Source organism: Patagioenas fasciata, chromosome 2, assembly GCF_037038585.1.
Source record: "Patagioenas fasciata isolate bPatFas1 chromosome 2, bPatFas1.hap1, whole genome shotgun sequence".
In the NCBI taxonomy this organism is placed as follows: domain Eukaryota; kingdom Metazoa; phylum Chordata; class Aves; order Columbiformes; family Columbidae; genus Patagioenas; species Patagioenas fasciata.
This window is the reverse complement of record NC_092521.1, coordinates 99,686,926-99,706,689: the sequence shown is the minus strand read 5'-3', so window position 1 is coordinate 99,706,689 and position 19,764 is coordinate 99,686,926. Positions and strand designations below refer to the sequence as shown.

The 19,764-nt window shown below is 39.3% G+C and overlaps 1 long non-coding RNA gene across 14 annotated transcripts in view; it reads right to left on the bottom strand.

Annotated features, from left to right (window-relative positions):
- Positions 1-19,764, bottom strand: part of LOC136098868 (uncharacterized) — a 301,064-nt gene that overhangs the window by 58,181 nt on the left and 223,119 nt on the right. For all 14 annotated transcript variants that reach the window (XR_011737607.1, XR_011737609.1, XR_011737606.1 and 11 more), the window contains one exon: positions 18,491-18,662. This is a non-coding gene — a long non-coding RNA (uncharacterized lncRNA). The remainder of the gene's footprint in view (positions 1-18,490; positions 18,663-19,764) is intronic.

The window sequence follows — 19,764 nt, the reverse complement described above, 5'->3', positions numbered from 1 at the left end:
GGGTGCTCTGAGGAAAAAAAAAATGTGTTCTGTTTCCTAGCCACTGTCCATAACTTTGCCTTTTCCCTGTAAAGAATTGGATAATGAAAAGTGATAAGGTTTACGAGACTCCCCTTGCAAATTCAGAACACTAAAAATCTGCCTTTCTTATTGGCTTATGTGTAGTGTAATTTTTTTGCTATGGTTCTGGTCAACAAATATTATGCTTCCTCCAGAAGAACACCAATGTAACTTGTCTCCTTGAGAGCTACTGCTGTGTTCCTTGGAAGACACAGAAAGTGGGCAGAAAAATGTCAAGGGGGAAACCTCGCCTAAACTCAGGCCAGGCAGTAAAATTACCCAGGGAAAAAATCATGTTTATTAAGTCACTCCTCTTGTTCAGTAAAGGTTAGCAAGCATTTCAACAAATTGCCTCTTGGGTCAAATAAAGCTGGAAAGGGAGTAGATGTGATAGCACCTGACAGGTCTTGATTTTTAGCTGGAAGCTACAGTACTATTTTGGACTCTCAGGTTCTGGATCTTCATTTACAATAATAAAACAACATCTTCATGCTTATTTACCAAACAAATTAAGAACAGTTATTTTATTTCCAGAGTAGAACAGAAGTTTTTTGTTCAATGTCCCATCACCATGCATGAATCTAGAGCAAGCTGGCAATAACAACTGTTTAATCACAGTGGCTGCAACTGTGAGGTACTGCAGAAAATTGCTTCTGCTCAAGCTTTAAAAGAACCAAAATCTCTACTTATTTTCTCTCAGCCTTATGAAAGTGCATTCCTGTGAGAAGCTCATTGTGTTCCTCTTAAGGAAAATAAATCCACTGTGTTTACTGAGAAATGCATTCCGCAGATGATCTAACGTCTCATTAAGATGATTTTACCCCATATCGTTCTGGCACACAGGCTCTCACAAACAACGTTTTCAATACTCTGCTCTTCAGATCTCATCACAATCCTAAACTAGGTCACCTGGAATGACGATATGGTACATAAACAAACAGATCAGATCCAACTTCTGCCTTTCTTAAGTACCTGATATTTAGAGGCCTTTTCCTTGCAAAGAAAAGTTTAAAAGCAAACAAGGAATGTTTTAGGTGGCTTTTTACCAATACCTGGTTCTTCAAATCAAGCTCAGATTGATAATGAGTGACAGTTACTGCCAATCAATTGCTGTTTGATGGGGTTTGCAACACCAAACATCTCATTTTTAGCAAACCATGGCAGGGATTTGCACCTTGGGGAGCTGAGGGGCCGAGGCTGGAATGGCTCCAGCACATGAGCTACCTCTGCACCCCAAGACAGGGAAGCACCGGGTCAGGGCTGAGGTCATTCCTGTCAGGTGGCAGACAGCAAGACCTATTCTTAACACACATTAGCTGACATTTGGTAAAACTGTAACAAAGAGAAGGAAGTTTGTGAATACTCAGCCAAGAGGCCAAGAACCACGTCATCCTGATAACTCGTATTACACCTACAGCTTACCTCATGTTAGTTACTGCACGTTAGCTAAGATGTAGGAAAAAAAAAAAACTTTCATTGTCTGGTGAAGACAAAGCAGCTGAAAACTGACGATAAGATGAACTCATCGTGACATTGGCCATATTTAATTAATTTTATTCATAAACAGAGAACTAACCTAAAATTTCAAGGGACATGCAATTAAGACCAGTGTTTAACTTCTGATCAATTCATAAAAACGCAACATCTTAACAGTTAGTGTCTTAGAAAAAAATACAAGGTTTGATATTGTTTTGGTATTTTGCTTTCTAAAAGACACATTAAAATCACTTTAAATGGACAGCTGTTATCCCCAAAGGTATTTATTTTGGCTACCTCACTTGCTACTTGGGCAAAGCTTCAATGAGGGGGAGAGGGACAGGAAGAAAAAGATAAAGGAAAAAACAACTAGAAGCAAAGTAAGCAACAAAATACTGAACCTCCAATCAAGGACTACAGAAGAAAATTGCTAAATACGATATTAAGTTAGTGCCATCACCAACACGACTCTTAAGTTTAGGTTCTGATACATAGTCCTTGAATGAAAAAATAACCAGTTCAAATTCCCTTGTCTCCACCTGTTGTAAATAATTGCAAAACACAAACCATTTTCTTTACACCTATAACTTCTGCTGAGTTCAGTAGTTCAAAAAGTCTCATTACTGCAGCAGATAAGACAGAATTATTATTCTGGGCTTGACATAGTGGAGTGCCTCCTTACACACTGTCACAGACATCACAGGATGCACCAGAGATTTCTTCGCCAAGGAGAAATAATGAGCTGTCCTGGCTCCACAGTGTCTTTTATGGCCTTCCAGATGTTTGCATTTATTTGTTGCACTTAAAACATCCCCAAACCTGTATCAACTAAGCAATGAAAAATAAACCTTTATCAGCATAAACCTGATAAAGATCAAAATACCAAGATTGCTGACAGGGCATGGTCATGGAGATAATCTGTTTATTCAGCATTCTGTTTTGATAATATGGGATGCGCTTGGATTCCTTCTTCCACAATTCCCTCCTCATTAACATCCTGTCCAGTTTGCCGCAGGCCATGACGTAGTCTCCAATAATAGTTTTGGCATATGTTTCCTAAGGAAAAGCCCGGCCACGCTTCTGTTGAGCGGATGTCAATTGTGTTAATGTTGAAGATGTATATGCACTGTCTCCTGCTGGGTCCAAACCTCAGTGTTCACGTGACCTGTCACTATCACTTAAAAATCGCACAGAGCTACTACAGATCTCCTCTACAAATGGGCAATGTGTGTATCTGTGTGTCTATCCATATATTTACACACACTAGGCATGCACTTGAAACACAGCAGAAATGCACTATATATTATGCTGAAGTTACTATCATCCCCTGAAATCTTAAAGGAAGAGCAAAAATACCTCAGGGAAAAGGCAAGCTCTTTCACTCCCATCATTTCTGGCCTCATGTACAGCTGTCAGTGTTACATGGCATGTTTTTTTTCTATCCAACATTCTCAAAAGATAAAGTATTAACAGCAAAACTGACCCTGAAAGCAACATGTAGAGGAACAGAAAGGCATTGAATGCACAATACTAAGCCTATGTCCTCATTTAAAAATAATTATGGATAGAGAAGCACATACTCAATATATGCAACTGCAACACCTCGGCACTCACAACATTGTAGAAACTTCTGAGTTCTTATTTATGCCTATGTACTGACAGGTAATGGACTTCTGCAGGGCCTGAAATCTCACTGGGGGCAAAGAAGATTAATTTTTAAGGTCCTAAAGCAGCATCCAGAGAATGGAGTCCCCAGTTGCTCTCATGCTGAGGTTGGGGTTCCTGGAAACCTCTCACCCACAGTGCACATTTCCCTGATGACACCCAGATGAGAAGAAATTTGTGGTTTATTGCGTCATTATGTCTCCTGTGTACTAGTGAACCAGAAGAAGCAGCAAAACAGAGACAAAAATTACAAAAAGTTGACAAAGACCAGCCTAGACTTTATTTTCTAGTGGTAAGCAAAAGGAGTGAAAAATCAACAGTGAAGTTATGTTCCAGGATTCCACATTTTTCCAAGTAGAAAAAAAAAAAGTACAATTTCTCACAGAAATCCATTTCTAAGGACTCAGTGCCTGTGTGCCTTCAAATTTATAACTCTGAATTCTCATCACCAATAAACACATGTATATCTGTTTGCACAGGCTGAAAAAAGTGACTTGACTGTCTACTTCCCAGAAAGTTGCATATATGCACATTCTGTCATTAAGGCAATGAACAACTAAATAGGGCAAGAGATACTAGTAAAGACACCAATATTGATATTGCTTTCCAAACACAATCCTAACCTGTATTTACAATGATTTAATACTGAACACAGACAAAGTACAACTTTGTACTGTTGTCTCTTTCTGCACTCACTCATCTTCCTTTTCACACCTTGTCCTTCACATGATGGATGAAGTTGCATCACAAAACTTACTTTGACAGAGACAGTGCAAGGCCTATAATCTGGCACAAAGCCTTCTGAGAAGAACAAACAATGTGGGAATTTCTTCTTAGTGCAATCCATCTGAAGGTTGCGGGGTGCTGAGGACTGCTGATTTTGTTTTGTTTTTCCTAAAGCCACATCTCATATAATCCCATGTTTGGCAATACCCTTGTGGACTGCTGACCTTTCTTAAAATGGTCATAGATTACCCCCAAAAGTGAAGCCTTTTTCAATGGAAATGGTTATTCCCTCATATCTATAATTTAGAGTGGAAATAAGAGAACACAGACAGGAAGGAATGTATGGGGAAATACAGAAGCAAAAATGAGAAAACTGTAAGTACAGAGTTTATGTATACATTCTAGATCAAAGCAAACCACCTTATTTCAAAATATGTAACTCACAAAACTACATGCATTTTAAGGACAATATTCACCTGCTCTTTGCAATACCAGACTGTAAGGAATTATAATTGGGTAACATATTTTAGATACAATACAATATATGCTGAGAAGACAACGACGTAAAATATTACAGCAAGTTAGCTGCAAAACATGCTAAAGATCTGGCCTCCTTCCCACTTTCATGTGTGTTGCAACATCTCTAAAGTGGTAGAGAAAAGCCAGTGCAGAAAGTCAGGCATAAGAAATGTCACTCACTGATGTCTGTTTTGGTTACATTTCCCATCACCAAGCAGACAGGAAATGTTCTCAGGCTCACAAAGCGGCAAACAGAAGCCAGAGCTAAAAGTAGAGTGTTTTTTTTCCTTTCCCCCACCCTGCACACTATTACACTTAAAGAAGGGAAGCCATATGGAGATCAGGTTATTATTTAGCTACTTACTGCCTTCAGGTGGCTCCAAATTAAAAAGAAAGATTGTCAGCAGATGTACACATCTACTTCTGCTTCATATAGCATGTTACAACATTATTACATCTACACCCATCAGCACACCCTAGATAAAGGTATTCCAGCATTTTGCCACCCAGCCTTTCTTTCCTCCCCATTTAGGAACTCACAGGGTCAATAACACAGTTAGAAGAAATCACTCTGGGCTTCATCACCACAATGTTCTTTTTGTTGGTTTGTTTTAAGGAATGATCCAAAGTAGTTTTAGTGGGTTTTTTTAAGCTGCTGTACCCAGAACGCAGAAATTGTGGCATAGGTATCTCCCCAGGAACTTTGTCATGTCCCACGCCACCCGTCTCTGCTGTAACCACTGCAGTACCATGCCTGCCGTCTCTTCTCCCCAGGTTCATCAAATACATTTTCACTTCCATGGGTCCTAACATCCCACTAATCTCAAAGCAATTTTCAAAGGAAGCAGTCACTAGAATGTACAATGGTTCCAGATTTGGAAGTTTAATTACATCTAGCCCAGTATCTTCTTTTTCACACTCAAGACTGCAGGTGGAATTACTGCTCAGGGAGCAGGTTGTCACTAGCAGTGAATAGTTAACATGAAAAACTGAGCACATGCAGTAAACATGCTTAATTTAAAAAACAATAATTATTAGTATTGTCTTCCATTTCACTTTCCATTTGTGGATAGCTGGACAAAAGAAAGAATTATTGTTTGTAAACAAAGTTTTCATATCAGATATGTGCACAGAAACCCACCACGAATTTCTTCAAATATATTTTTAAATATATTTTAAATATATGTGCTATTCAAAATTTCTCAAAGACACAAAATAATTGATGATGCAAATTTGACCTACTGCAGCACTCATTGGCATTTCATATCCACCTTATGACTTGGAAAAAATACGTAGAAAACTATAGGTGTAAAATTATAAACTCATGAACTCATTGAATTACTTACGTTTTCGTAACCTTGTGGGCTGATTTGTAACTAGTGTGATTTGCAAGAGCAGTAAAATAAATGTAAAAATCAACAGGTGAAATACATCCAGAACACTGACTTCAGGACATCTCACTGTAAGCGTTTCTCTGTTCATTTATACAAACATAGACAGAATCATCACCAATAACTGGTATGACTGAAAACTAGAAGCACAGCAGAAGTTTCAGCAAAAATTTTCCCCATGTGTATATTTGAATTACTTGATGTTTTCTTAATACAAATAATGAAAATTATTTTCTACCTTCTCTTTTCTCTAGCTGCGCCTTAGTGGAAACACTTCAGAATATATTTTTCCTCCTACCACAACAGCAACATTACTCTCTTTGTGAAAAAAAAATAATAAAAGTAGTAAAGATTAGAAGTTGTTCATTACACAATATAATCAGAACAATGCTATGGGCAAGTGAAGCTGAAGGTTTAATTTGGGAATGCAGCAGGACAACCTTTCAGCTGTGAATATTGAGGAAGATTCCTCTTCAATTACGACTCTTGTTATTTTTGCAGCTGCTCATGAAATATCCAGAATTTTCTTCTGAACACAGAAAGGAGCTCAGAAACACTAAAGTACTATTTTTAACTACATGAGAAACAACTTAAATACAAAAAAATCATGTCAACATTATTTCCAAGATGGTCTGGTTCTTCTTATCCATTCAAATCAGCTTTGAAACATTCTTCTCCAGGCTCTATTATCCAGTCCCCAATGTTGAAGGATCCTTCAAAGTCACTCAGTGCAACTGAAGGTTCATGTTCTCCAGTGGAAGTGTCCTTACACTAATAAGGGCTCTGAACTCATGGGGAAGGCACTATCCAAGTCAATACGCACTTTACAGTACTTAATTCACGGTAGTATTACAGGAAATTAGACCAGGGCCCAACAAGGCATATATGTACTCAGGTTTCCACGCATGTGTGAATGCATTCAGATACCTTTATTCTAAAATCCTCTTAGAGGACTTCAACAATTCATTCAAAAGGCTTGTTGAGATTTTCTGGTTTTTAATGCACTTCAGTCTCCCTAGTGATTATAATCGGCCCCAAAATCCACAACAATGCCTGTAGAATTGCTAAATCCCACTCACCAACTGAAAGCTTTTAATCCTAAAATGAAGTAAAAAGAAGAGGTACCTAGATTTTTTGACTGACAAATTCTTGAAAATTTCCAAACACATTTTAATGCTAACAAGATGTTAATACATATCTTTATACATGTATGTTAATATTGTGATTCTGTTTTATAGGAGTATACTTCTAATATTACATTTCAAGCTCATAAAAGTACATTCTTATTGCTGTACTCCTACCTTTGGACATCATTCTGTTTCTAAATTGTCATTGTTGTTAAAATTAAATTACACTGCAACATGTCTGCCTAAGTTTTTAGTGACAACCATTTATTAATATTTGTGTATACACTTTTATAACATGAAAGTGAAGACTGAAAAAGTAAAGGCAGTATGCTTTAATTTCATTGTGTCATGATTTACTAATTAATAAAAAGCTCCCTGTGGATGCAAATAGAACTTCATGAAGTCATTTTCCACTTTAAATAAGAGGCACTACTGCAGTATAAACTGAACACTCTACACAAAGATAAAGTCAAGTTGCATTTTGTACCACAATATGAAATACAATTATTAATAACAACCTCATCATCATGTTCAGTTCAGCGAACACTAGCTGTCTGAGATCTTTGGTGCACAACAACATCACAAATGTCTTGTTGAAACTGCTCTGGCCCTACACTCTTAAATTAATAGACTGTAGAACGGTTAATTGGGTGCAGGAGGTGACCGTACTGATAAGCAAAAGGAGCAGTCATTCTGTTGCTCTTCTAGACACATGAGGTTCTGCAGTACTAGAGATCTTAGAGATACTTTTATATTCTGTTCCTAAAGCATTCATTTGCTATGGTACTGAGGCTGAGAGAACCACAGATACTGAAGACTTGTTGTTGGACGTGGCCTCCCAAAGCCATCTTGCCCACCCCACTACTCCAACGACCAGCAATTCAGTGATCTTAAGCTGGCCCTTGCACAGCCCTAGGTCCTCCCCCCAAAAAAGTCTTCTGTTGAGGGGATGATGCCTACCCTACTTTCCTCCCTGGAGCAACTCATCCTCTGTGCCAGAGAATTAGATGAGCTGCTTGAATTTCCTGAGCCTCACAAGGGGAGAGGGAGCCATCCAGGAACAGTTGGCTCTTGGGTCTCTCAGAAAAAGGCCTGAGCGGTGAGGGGAGAAAAGGCCTCACTGATCAGTCAGTCATTTCCTCTGGCCGACAGTACACAATATTCCTATAAATCCATCTTCTGCAGGACAAGACAATCACCTGAAGAGCTAAAATCTATATGTGACACATCACAAGCAAGGCTGAGGCATGCAGGCAATAGCAGAGGCACAATGACCCATGGAGAGGAAGCAGCCAGAAAGAGGATGATAAGCAATGATTTGCTTATATAGCAACAGGGAACGAAAGGCCATGTATCTCGAGCAAAATAACATCTCACTTCTTCAAAAAAATTGAACTGTAATCTTAGCTGACAAAATATGAACTTCAAAATGTTATTTTAGCATGAGGAATAATCTCACTGCCAGCAATCTGTGCTGCGTCTGCCTGGCTTTCTGGTTGCTTGCTCCAGCCATTCAGAGATGATCAGGCAGAGCCTGTTCAAGCAGGGACAGGACTAGAAATGTTCCCGTGGCAAAACTGATGTGAAGTACAGGTCTATGTTCATAGCCTCCTGTGTAAGTAACAAAATTAATTATTGAGCTGCTCATGGCCTTTGAACTTCAAGAGTTATGATCTGAACAAGAACACACCCTGTCACTGAAGTTCACTGAAGTGCAGATGCTGAAACTATAAGGCTAATTCCCTTCCTTAAAGGGAATCAAAACACCCTGATGGCACCTGGTGAACATTAAAGCCAGCTTTGGTTTCAAAGTCAGAAACTCTTGGGAAAAACAGAGGTCACATTTGTCAGGTCACTCCTTGCTCTCCAAACACTGCTTCCCTCCTTTCTTTCTTTATGTTTTCATTAACGCTATCAAGTCTGCCAATATTTTTCTTCTTTTTTTTTTTTTTCTTCTCCCTGTCTCCCCCACCCCATCAGTTCTCCTGCCATCTGTACCAGCCTGTTCCACCCTCACTGTGTGAAAACCTGATTAGGAGAGCGAGCTCATTTGTATGATAAAGTGGCAAAACAGAGCTGGTAAAGCCAAGCGTGCTGCAACCCCTCCACGACTACCACACTTGCCTGTGCTTCAGCCTGCAGGTCAGCATCCGTACAATGTTATCCAAGTGCATGGAAAGTAGTTCTTACACCTTAAAGCAGGGCCACCACCACTACCCACATGGCCCCAGAGCACGAAACAAGCAGGGACCAGCTTCTACGGGAAAGGCAAAAAGCATAATACTGAAGCAATGAGTTTAGGAGTTTGCTTTCAAGAGAGGTTATTGTCACAAAAGAAAAACAAAGGGGTGGGGGAAGGGGAGACTTCTTACAGTAAGATTCTTTTCAACTGTTCAGTGGTGGCGAGTTCACATCCTAAGGTAGAATGACCTAGATGCCTTTCGCAGTAGTTGCACAGACAAAAAGTTATGTAAAGTAGCTGAAGTCTCATTATCTATGTAACTAACACTCAGGGCAATATCCAATTGTACACTTGCTAAGCCATTAACTTTCTACACCAAGCTAAATGGAACAGTATTTCAAAGCTGGAAATATCTTGCAGGGATCAGAATTGCTCTACTGAATCTAAGAATCATGCACAGCAGAACTAAAGCTGCCTCCTTTCCTGGGTCTAGGCATCTATCTCTATTATTATCTGCAGGTGAAATGGAGCAGCCTGAACACTGTTGGCATGGCGATATAATGGGAATTTGTTCCCAGCAAGGCTCTTACCCTGTAATTTTTACATCTCAATATATTGAATCAGGAAGACTTCCATATCTTAAAAGATAAAAAAGTGCTTTATTATTAGAAAATATTTCTATAATGATTAACACCACTCTTAATTTTTTTTCTCTTGTTTACATATAAAATAAAATAAAATAAAATAAAATAATCAGATATGCCATTTCATTTAAAAGTTAAATTATCTAAGTTTCTTGATGCACTTGTTCATAAGCAAGGTTTGGACTGCAGCTGGACAGGTGGTACACATGCATCTGGTTTCCAAGACACCAAGGGAGTAGAGTGCTACAGGCAGACTGAAAGACACCCTAAACTGTCCTTTTGGAGACACTCAACTTCCAAAACCCGCAAACGGTGGACACATCACTCTGGTAACTGTCTAAGACCACAACTAAGACTAGAGGCACCTACAGACTCATTGCTCCTTGGATTTCCTCCTTTGCCTACTGGCATGTGTCCCGAGAACATACTTCATTCGTTTAGCAGAATAAAGGCTGTGTACACAGATATCATATTTGAACTGCCAGAACCTGACACCAAATTCATCTCTTATATCTACTCATATAACCCAGAGCCTCTCTAGTGAATTAACAAAAGAAAATTAAGTCAGTGATGCCCTTCCACACTTACTTGGGCACAGAGCGACAGAGTTTGCCTCACACTAACAGAGGTGGTCCAAGTAGAGAGGACCAACGGTTCCACATGAGGAAGCACAGAGTACTTTCACTTCACATAGTAAATTAATTACAGCTAGGTGTTAGTATTCTACAAACTCTGAAACCTTAAAATAATGAGGGTTGCATAGGGTGAGTGTGCATTTATTCTGGGTTAATCTTTCAAGGAAAGAAAATGTGGTGCAGCATTGGTGCTTAAAAAAACAAACGAACAAACAAACAAAAACCCCCACACTAAATGGACATGAAAGCAGTAGCTTTGCAAGAACTTCTATGTATCTGACTGTGCTTTGAGAACTCTCCAGTCCTTGGGTCACAACTAATCTAGCCACCTTCTCTTTTGACTGGATACAGCCTTGCTCTTAACTTCTTCCTTCTGCTATGCTTGTAGCTGGTTGACAATTTTAAGAACATGGCACTAGGCAAGGGGTTTTGTATGGAGATTAGCAATTTTTTGAATTTTTTTTGCAAAATCATTCTCATTCTTCTTTCCCTCTGTTCTACCCGAGAGCATCTGTGGGAGGAAAGGATGGGTATCGGTGGCTTGAGCATTGGAGCTGCGTATTTTGCAGGAGTATTTCAGGAGGTAGACTTGTTGCACACAGAACATGCATCAGGTGCTGGTGGCTGCCCCATGGCAACGTGACAGTCGTCTGATGTCACTGTGATCTCACACACCTGCTCCAACGGCGTGCAGAGTGGAGGGTTTTCCCTGATTGATGTGTGCAACAGCTTCACAGGGCTGCGTGGGTGAAGGATGCGGGCTGGCCCCAGCAGTGCAGCGACCTGAATTTCCCCTGACATTGCACAAGGAGGAGGCAGACCAAGACTCATACCTGCCCACCCACGCACACAAACTGGCAGATATAAAAATACATGACCTTAAAAACCAGGACACAAACAAAGAGAGTGAGATGACTCTCCCTTTTTCTTCCCTTTCTCACCAGCACCATAGATAAGTCATGTATTAAAATACCAGCATAAAAGGAGGGGGCTGGATTGACTTCTAGTGGAGCTCTGCTGACTCACATCAAGTTACACACACAAACCAGGTTGGCCCATTGCCTTCACCATGTTTGCTCTCATGCTCCTATTGACCACCCTCCTAGAAATTGACTCAGATATTTCTAAGTCTCCAGTTGTCTATTTCAACTCCAAAAAGAAAACCAACAAGAAAAAAAGAAAGAGGGGGAGGAATTTTTTTATTTTTTTTTTTAAGGCTGTGCTTCTGTCTGTATGAAAAGTACAAGTTTGGCTTGAGAAAGTATCTGGAAAGTACAGAAGGACCAGCTTCTCAAGTCTACCAAAACAACCACTTCTACCACATATGCTCACCTATCTCCTGAGAGGAAATTCACTGCTCAGAAACCTGATATTCTGCATGCTCTAATTAAGGAAAAAGGAAATAGCTTTCACAGTCTCTTGTGCAAGGGCCAATGAACATAAGTCAAACACTCACCTAAAACCATGAAAACACTTTGAAAAGAAGTAAACCGAACATTCTGCTAATTTCCCAGATGTATATCCAGTAAAGTTTCTGATATAAAGGGCAGTGGGTAGGAAAGAGGAAAAGGAGAATTTAGTGAAGTGGGAGGGGAAAGGTATTTTTATAGTCCAGCGTCAACCCATTTTCTCCATTTGTGATGGAGAGATTTGCTCTGAGCTGCTTTACGAAGGCTAGCAGGGTGGCATGAAAGGAACAGTGCCGTTCTCTGATCATACTTATTTCTGTAGCACCTCTTAAATGCTAAAGTAAAGTTAGCAAGAGTCAAAGGATATATAGCCCCGTAAGTCTCCATCTACCTCCTGAAGTTTCAAGAAGAAAGTATCACTTCTGCAAGCTTTTAGGAAACTCCAAGACTTCTTTCACATTGAAAACATTTTTCTCTCCATGGCATAACAAATTATTCAACCTGCTTCCACTCAGTTTAGTGACAGTGGTTATTCAACACATTTGTACCAAAGAGAAAGAAAAAAAAAAAAAGCGTTAGCCAAAAATAACATTTACATACACATTTCCAGTTCCACCCATCATGGCAGATATCTGCATGAGTCTGGCCCCTTTGAGCTCAGCAGCAGAGCTGAAAGAAGGTGGGTGAGCCCAGCAACCAGTTCTGAGATGAGAGATTGCAATCAAAGGTTGTTCACTAAACAAGCCAGCTATCAGTTTTCTCCAAATCTCCAAATAGCTAAGAGCACATCTATGCTTTTAAATGTAAAGGTATTTTATTTTATTTTAGCCAATAAAACTGAAAAGGAGACACTTGATGGGAAAGGCATTACTAGTCTTCTAGATCCTTGCCACTCCTGATGCAAAGACACACAAAACCAATGCAAAGAGATGGCCATGCATTCTTGTGCACCTTCTGATTAAGAGTCAGCTACATCAACAGTAATCAACATGCAATGGTGGAAATAAGAAATATAACTCTTGTTTTCTTCTACTGACACCAGCCAAGTGTAAGATGCATTTTTCTGTAGATGTGGATGCTATATGAGATTTAGCCTCTTCTGTCTTGTTTTGCAAAATACAAGACAACTTCAAAAATAGAAACTAAATGTTGGTTTCCTTTTCAAGTGTGTTTTTTTGGTTGATCATTCACTGGGAAAATACTAAACAATTCTGCTGAAATACACTGATTTGAAAAGACTATAGAGCTATAGGCACACCAGGACAAAGCAAAGAACTCTAAAGCTTTACAAGCTGCTCTGAGCAATAGCTTCAAATAAATAAAAATATTTTTGCACCTATATGCACCTTACACTGTTCACAGAAAAACAATATCTATGTCTGATGCAAAACTTACAGTGGAACTAAATCAATAATCATATTATCATTGACAGTGATAATTCTCAAATATATGTAGCATCTTTTTGTTTCTAGAACTCAAGGTACCTTGCTTATTGCCCTTATTTAACAAATATAAGACCAGAGGAATTTTGAAATGCAGTTACTTTCTGTAGAGGCTCTGAGAGTCCTAGCAGAAGATCGGCAACAAAACTACGTATCTTAGTTTTTTCCTTCTTTTAATTTCCACCTATGCCTCCATGTATTTTGATGTGCTTCATTCAGCATTTAGTGTATCGGTGCTTCAAATCCTGGCTTTCCGGGAACACAACTTTTTTTATTTTTTCCTCTGGAACTGCCCTGCTTTCTACGAGACTGAGTAACTACTTGTAAAAAGACATCCATAACCTCAACTTATGACATTTCTGGTCAGTCTACGCCTGTGGCGCCAAGTACCGTTAGAATGCATATTGGGAAAAATGAGATGAAAAATTACTTGAAAACATGAGATGCTGGCCTGTCTTTCCCTGGCAGGGTAAAAATGTTACTTACAGTTGTAGTTTCTCCCCTTTACCTCATTTTCTAAATCTTTTGTGTTTGTTGTGTATACATTCCTCCCCTTCGAAAGCTGCATCTTTACCCCTCACTCTCACCCAACCTAATAAATTCAGTCTCAGCACCTACTATAGGCAGCAAACAAGCAAAAAAAAAAAAAAATCCAAACTAGATAGAGTAACACATTTCAGAAAGAAAAAAAGCCCGCGGTGATCACTCAGTGCCAGATATCAGTAGAAATGTCAGAGCCATTTTTTTGTCCCCCGTCTCCATTTCATTTTGAATAGCTGGTACTGCCAGAACTCCCTTTAACAAAGTGGAGATCTCCCTGATCACCACAGCTGTCAAAAACTCGAGCCAACAAGTCCCACACAGCTGAATGGATTATAATAAGGTTGTAATTAAGTCAAGCACCTTCAGCTACCAGTTACAGGTCTATTCACTCCAGAAGTACCTCTGCACATGGAAAAGCTGTACCACCCTGTATCAGCCTGGCCACCTGCGATCTGGCTGAAGCAAGTGCGAAGCAGCATCCCCTACCCTCACAAAAAGATCTGTAATCTACAAGGTGAGCTCCATACCAGTGCCATTGCATTATTTTACATATCATAACATCATCTTGCCTGTTATTGCAAAGTCTCCCATGCCAGACAGCTGCTGCAAAATAATGGGGTGCCAATAGTTTGACACTACCCAGTGAAGGATGATCAAGTGGATGTACTAGTCAGTCCACACTAGGTTTTTTCCTTTCCATGAAAAAAATGTTATTGAGATGGAGCAAATGCTATGGTGTTTTACCTTATGGCTAGTAGCAAAAGGGTTTTCTGTAGTTGTGAATTCAAGGCAAATGCTCTGGGAAGCAGGAGGTGGCTTAAAGCCCCCTCTGCCTGCAGAGTTTGCTGAGCTTCTATTTTTGAGACGAGATGTAGTTTCCTCATCTGTTCCTCTACTGAAAAAAAGAGAAATAAACTAAAATTCCTGCATAACTGCAATACCTAATAGTATAGAAGTAGTTATCTAAAGTCTCATTGCATGTTTCCTGAAAATTAACACAAAAAAACTCAGTTACTAGTCTCTTCAGACTCAGAAATATTAATAATTTATTCAGGCACAAATCTGCAGTTACTGGCAGCAGAACGATAAACACCATGTAGCTTTGTCTTGCTAAGCAAAAGCCAAACTGAATGGATGAAATAATGATCTTAAATCAAACACATCATCAGATTCCAGCTCATCTTCCTGTCCACATCTCCACACACTCTCAGCACAAGAAATCTCATCTCTTAAGAAAATAAACACATAAGGGAGCAACTAAACTAGAAACTCCATGGAGTCCACAGATCATGATCTCATCACTTTTTTTTTTTTTAAAAAAAGCATTTCCTTTCCAACTAAACCGAGTTTAATTCTTCTGAAAAATTTAAGTGGGGAGTATCTTGAATGCATATGAGGAAAGCTGTTGACCATGCTACTCTTTTAGTCTGTTTTTAATTTGACTTAAAGCAATTTATTAATTTGGTTTAAAGCAAACACAGAGACCTGATAAGAGTGAATGCAACAGTATTAAATAGGATACTACTAAACAGCATATGCAAATGCATTTTAAAGAAAAAATCTCTCTCATCTTTGGCTAAATGCAATGTATGACTCTGGCAAGTCATCAGCCTCCACATTGCTCAGTTTTCTGTCCTTGAGATATTTATGGCAAAAATAAGCCTTGTGAGGCCCCACAATGCAGAAACACCCAAGTGCAGGTGTGTTAATGGATATTTGTCTATTTTCTTCCAACATTTCCAGCCCATGGCTGCTTATCTAAAACGCCCTCTCGTTTCCACATTAATCTCTGTTTATTCTTCCGCGCAGCAGTAAGAGGGGGAAGAACATTGACACGCTCATGTTTACAGCCCTCTGGACCACTCCTAGTAGCTGTGCTTTGACTCAACCAATTTCAGGAAAGTCAGCACTGAGAAGAAATGTGCAACTTCCCATGCACCCTGCTCTGGAAGGAAATGAGTTGTGCTCTGTAGGGAAAGGGAAATTGCTTTGGAAGTCTAGACCGAACCCTTCCTTTTCCATCCCTCCTCCTGCTTCCCCCTTGAATACATTTAAGTCAAAACAAAAGGAAGGTGGAGAATGTAAAGGAATCATTGGGCAGAGTTTCCATCTCTGCGTGTAATAAAAACACAACTGGATGTGGATTTAAACACCAGTGAAACATCAGCTGGAGGAAAGGGAGGAGAGACACAGGGCAACAGAAGCGCCTGAGAGACAAGGATGTTGGCAGCATCTGGTATAGCAAAATGGGAATCAGGAATGTGGTGAAAGGCAACGTAACACAGGCAGTCCCTCTGATCCTCCTATCAGGTTTAATTTTTCTTTAAAATGTTGTAAGTAAAGCAGCTGTGGATCTAGTTGCCTAGAACTGTGCCAGGGAAATAGAAAATCCCACAAGGTATTTAGTAAACTTGCTCTGTTTTGGTATTGTCCCCAAATGGAAGACACAGTAAGAAGCAGCAGCTGTGAAACAGGGTCAGAACAGCAGAGAAGTTTGAAACAGTCAAATGAACTCAGATGAATTTTAAAAGAAACCCATAGAAACTCAGTGAATGAAGATGGAGGAGAGACAGGTCAGACAGATCGACCAACATGGCCTGAATATAGCAGGGAAGCCCAGCACTAAAAATAAGAGAACAAAAAAAAAAAAAAAAAAAACCTCAAAAAAACCACAACAACAACAAAAACCACAGGTGGTGGTGGGGAAATGTATATCTATATTAAAAAAAAAAAAAAGAAATCCTCAGGTAGCTTGGTACTACTTGATTCAACTAGGGACCAGAGAATACAAGGGCAAGCTAAGAGACTTTGCTGATTAAAGGAGCACAAGAGGGACGAAGGGAATGGATGAAGAAGTTGCTGGGTATTGAGAAAGAATGACCAGGGGGAAAAAATTAGACTATAAATTTAAAAATGTTAAAAATTATGTCAGAGGCATTTTTAAATCAAACTGGCAGAAGGAACACCAAGGGAAGCAGTCCTACGAGTGAGAAAGCGAGAAAATACATGCACATGTGGGCATTTTAACTAAACTGCAGTATGGATAAGCATCAAGTCTCACTAATTAGTTTTATTTCCTGCATAAATGAAAGCACATATTTTGTTTGGGTTTGTTTGGTTTTGATATGGAGCAACAAAAGGGGAAAGAGAATGAAACTGATCCATCATAACCTGATGCTTTGTGCCCACCTTGGGAATTTTGCACGTTCTGAGTACTCAACCTTTTGCCGCACCCCCCATATAGGAAAAGGAAACCAGAGTTACATCAGCAGAGTGGTAGGGCTGCAAGATCACAAATTTCTATTACTCAGGGGCAGAGCTCAGTCAGTGCCCTTGGTCTGTCTTCTCACAGAGATCCAAAAAAGCAAAATACACACCAGCACTCTCAGTGCCTCCTGCCCCACTCCTTAAGAAAAAAATAAAAAGAGAACACTTTGAACCAACCTTTAGACGCTGTTGGCATGTTTCTTCTTATGGAGTAGGGGGAAGGAAAGGGAAGGAGCAGTCAGACAACTTGTCAGTCAAGAGCTCACAGGGAGGAGTGCTGCAAAAGCCTGCAAAAGTCACACCACTCCCATCCTGAGATTATACTGGACTACAGCATGTGCCAGAGCTTAATATCAGGTTTATTAGTTGCCTTATTTTCCAGAACAAACAAACAAAAACAAAAAAAAAAAGAGAGAGAGAGAGGTGAAACCAAAAATGGAGAAGAGAGTTTGGTTTGGTTTTGTTTCTGACCAAGTGCAGGAAGTAAGCTTTATTCCTTGAGGAAAATTCTCAGGAGTGGGAATGAATATGAGGATTGTATATTTGAATCATCTTGTTAGTTCCCTAAATCCCACAGCATGTGGGGTTCAGAGAATGTTTTCAGCTAGGAAAGTTGTTTTTTTTTTTTTTTTTTAATAATTTATATTTATTTAAAAAAAAAAAAATGAAACAAGAAAGAAAAGGGGGGGGGAAAAGTGGTTTAGAGCTCCTCCCTTTCTAAATCACAGTTGGATCCAGACAGACCAGTGTTGTTTTTAAACAAAGTTAGCAAATTGCCCTTAAGCTGGTCAATTCCAGTAATCAGCATCAGGGTAATGACAGTCACTCACAGAGGGTTTTCCCTTTGCCAGACCAAAAATAACCACTCAGCTAAATTCTTCCCAAAAGTGTTTATTTGGGCTAAAGTGAGTGCAGTTAAGTTGCAGACACATTTTTCTTACTGTTGGAAAATGTACACCTCTATACATAGCATTGCTTCAACACCCCTCTCTCCATTTATTCAGAGGTACCACTAGACATATAGGTTCTAGGGAATATATCTTCAAAATAATCAAAAGCATGTCCTCCCTTGCTTGTTAGGCACAGCAGCAAAAGAATGAATTTTATCAGATGCTGCCTGTCAGTTACAGCCTTTGCGATGTTTACAGCATGCTTGCAATGCACTGCAGGAAAAATACTGATTTCTCTAACAATCATGGAAACTTCTGCTTATTATAGGGACAAATAAATCAAAAGAAAAGCACCTTTCATATTTATTTGAGGCAGATACGTTTCATCCACCTAAAAAGCATAAAATCACCAAAATCACAAAAAAAACCCACTTCAGATGCTTAGTCAGAACACTCCTAGTTAACCAACCTGGAAATGCCAAGTGGTGGCCACAACATTATAAAGTGTACTTACAGCACAGAAAGCCCCAAGTGCAGATGTAGTAGGAAGCTTGTTATGCATAGTCCTTTCAAGGCAGCTCATCACGGGGACACTGAGGATGTTGCTGAGAGCAAGGACCACACAGCAATATTTGCCTTGACACCTGGTAAAGAGTGATTTGTCTGCATCTCCTTAAAGACATTACCTGTAAGAAATTTGAACAACAATAATTTAGGACCTCTAAAAATATGTGTTTCACACCGCTGTAGACATTCATGTCCCATCCCAGTCCTTCCAGTCTTCGAGAACAGGAGAACCACACTAAACAGCTCAGTTTTGCCCTAATCAGCATAAACCAGTGTTTTCCTCAGAGACTGGAAAGGACGCTAGTGCCAAGGTTGGGGGCAGGAGAATAACACAGAGTTCACAGATATAAAATAACTGTTTCATAACTTGTGAAAAAATTTATGTGAGCAAGTCTACTGGAACAAGAATGTTAACTAAAAAAAGCAGATGAAAACAATTTTCCTGCCCATGGTCACTCAGCATGAGATAGTGGAAGGAAATGACAGAGAGTCATCTCAACATGGGATGGAGCAAAACCTGAAGGAGTACTGGATAAAAAACCCAAGAGATAAAGGCCAGGGTCAGCTATTGATGAATCCCAATGAAGTCACAACCAAAGGAAATTGATCTTTAATTCCCTTGACTCCAAAATATAACACACTTCTTGAATTACATAGTTTCACGTTAGCTTTAAAAATTTAATGGGAGACTAAACATTTTCATTTGTTACCATTCCCATTCTAAAACGGGAGAACATGGTCATGCAATTTTAATACAAATGAGTCAGTATTGTAGCTGGTTTTGCATCTATATAACTGCATTTGTGTAGGCACATGTGTATATGTACACACATAGTATGTTGATTCACTGTATTTAACAAAAGCTATATTATATCAAGTTTGTTTCACACCTGAGAAACGGCTTGTACTTCCAAAAGATGCTTTTTCCCATTAGTTCATCTAATAATAGACATTTCTGTTCTGATCCTTATAGCATTACACACACTGCTTACACTCTAGTAGGGTTTACGTGCAGATAACACACACTTATTCCCCCCTCCTTGTTTAATAGACCTACATCAATTGACTGAAAATAATTACACACTACCAACTAATAAAAATAAAGTAGCCACACTTTAAAAAATACTGAGTAAGATGTTGTTCTTACCAATACATATGGCTTCATAAGCAGTATTTTTTAAAAATATATATATTTCCTTAAAAACAAAAGGGTACTACTTA